The sequence below is a fragment of the Mercurialis annua genome, assembly GCF_937616625.2.
Source record: "Mercurialis annua linkage group LG4 unlocalized genomic scaffold, ddMerAnnu1.2 SUPER_6_unloc_20, whole genome shotgun sequence".
In the NCBI taxonomy this organism is placed as follows: Eukaryota; Viridiplantae; Streptophyta; class Magnoliopsida; order Malpighiales; family Euphorbiaceae; genus Mercurialis; species Mercurialis annua.
The window spans coordinates 77,501-80,000 of NW_026605950.1; positions in this window are offsets into that span (position 1 = coordinate 77,501).

A 2,500-nucleotide genomic window follows, 5' to 3' on the forward strand; every position below is an offset into this window, starting at 1 on the left:
AACCGCAAGGCCCCGAGCGTCCTTTGACTCGGAAAAACTTTTCTCGCACGGTGCCGCTCCGGCACGTCGAGTGGACCACTGGGAGGCCCTCCGTGAAGTTTGGTGGTTTTCGGATGCGCATTTTATGTTTTATGAATTTTCGGCCCATTCCGCGTGGCGGAAACTGCGGCAAAAGTGCACAAAATGATAGTGTCCCGAGCAAAATAAAATTGGAAGCAAAATGTCCCGGACAATAATTTGCGAGTAGTTAGTATACATTGAAAGGGGATTTTGCAAAGAAGTTTGGTGATTTTTGGACATATATTTTGCCGGTTATGAATTTCCGAAGGTAAAACGATTAAAAAATTAAAAAAAATACCTCCGGGGCTCGAAAAATTTCGGTATTTGTTATTATGCGGGTTTGGATATATATAAACATATTTCCAAAATTTCAGATCAAAATTCCATGCCGATTTTTAAAAATGGGGGGGGGGGGTTGCTGGGCACATGTGATATTTCCTCCTGGCAGTCCAAAAAAAGTCCTAAGAGCTCTTTAGGGGGGTGCACCATTCCTCACCCCCGCGGGCTTGCCGCAAGCCCTCGTCCGCGGTGCAAGCGGCGCGCGCGCGCGCTATGCGAAAAATGCTGGAAATTGCGGAAAAATCCCTGCCTGGCAAAATTACGGAAATGCCCCCGGCTAATTACGGATATGCCCCGCCCGGAAAAACTGCGGCGAATCGCGGAAAATGCCCGGCCGGAAAATTGCGTCGAAATGCTCGGAATTGCGGAAAATCCCCCCCCCCGTGCATTAATCTAATGACCGGGTGCGGGTGCGGGGGCGGGACCGGGTGCGGGGGCGGGCACTCGGGCACTCGGCAGCTCGGCGCGAGACGCGAGCGCGTGTGTGGCCTCGAAGACCCTCGGAAAGGCCCGCCGACGTCCCTCCGAAGGCCCTCGCATGTCCATCGGAAGGACCTTCGGCAGGCCGGTCGGCAGGCCTTCGCCAGCCCAGCGGCGGCCCTTGGGCATCGGCAGCCTTTCGGCTGGGCTTCGGCAGCCTTTCGGCAGCGCATCGGCAGCGCACCGGCAGCCCTTCGGCAGCGCATGGGCAGCCCTTCGGCAGCCCTTCGGCAGCGCATGGGCAGCCCTTCGGCAGCCCTTCGGCAGCCCTTCGGCAGCCCTTGGGCATCGGCAGGGCTTCGGCAGCCCTTGGGCATCGGCAGGGCTTCGGCAGGGCTTCGGCAGCCCTTCGGCAGGGCTTCGGCAGGGCTTCGGCAGCCCTTCGGCAGGGCTTCGGCAGGGCTTCGGCAGGGCTTCGGCAGCCCTTCGGCAGCCCTTCGGCAGCCCTTCGGCAGGCCTTGGGCATCGGCAGGGCTTCGGCAGCCTTTCGGCAGCCCTTCGGCAGCCCTTCGGCAGGGCTTCGGCAGCCCTTCGGCAGCGCATGGGCAGCCCTTGGGCATCGGCAGCCCTTCGGCAGCCCTTCGGCAGCCCTTCGGCAGGGCTTCGGCAGCCCTTCGGCAGCGCATGGGCAGCGCATGGGCAGCCCTTCGGCAGCCCTTCGGCTGGGCTTCGGCAGGGCTTCGGCAGCCCTTCGGCAGCGCATGGGCAGCGCATGGGCAGCCCTTCGGCAGCCCTCGGCTGGGCTTCGGCAGGGCTTCGGCAGCCCTTCGGCAGCGCATGGGCAGCCCTTGGGCATCGGCAGGGCTTCGGCAGGGCATCGGCAGGGCTTCGGCAGCCCTTCGGCAGGGCTTCGGCAGCCCTTCGGCAGCCTCTCGGCTGGGCTTCAGCAGCCCTTCGGCATGCCTTGGCATGCCTTGCATACATTCCCCAGCCGTATGAACCTCTGCTGGTTTTGCTTCCCAGCCGAATGAACCTCTGCTCTGTGTAAAAATGTATATGTCTTGCACTAAGTGAAATTCTATAATACTTTCCTCGAACAATATTCATACAGTAGTTAATATATATTAAATGAGGAATTTAGAAAGAAGTTTGGTGATTTTTGGAATTTTTTTTTGCCGGTTATGAATTTCCGAAGGTAAAACGATAAATAAATAAAATAAAATACTTCCGGGACTCGAAAAATTCTGATATTTGTTATTATGCAGGTTTGGGTATATATAAACATATTTCCAAAATTTCAGATCAAAATTCCATGCCGATTTTTAAAAATGGGGGGGGGGGTTGCTGGGCACATGTGATATTTCCTCCTGTCAGTCCAAAAAAAGTCCTAAGAGCTCTTTAGGGGGGTGCACTATGCCTCACCTCCCTGCACCAACTGCCGAAGGCTTTTGGTGCGCGCCTTTTGGCGCACCTATGGCACTGACGAGGGAAGGAAAAAAAACTCGTCGACCCGTTTCGGTGTTGGAAAAAAATATTTTCGGATTCGGGGGGGCCCGGCCCCCGAGGTGTAGGTTGTTGGTATTTTTTGACGGAACCTAGGCGAGCATTTGCCGAAATGAATCTCGGTGAATGTATAGCTTATGGTGTCACGTTGTATGCTATTTTACGACGTGTGTGCTTG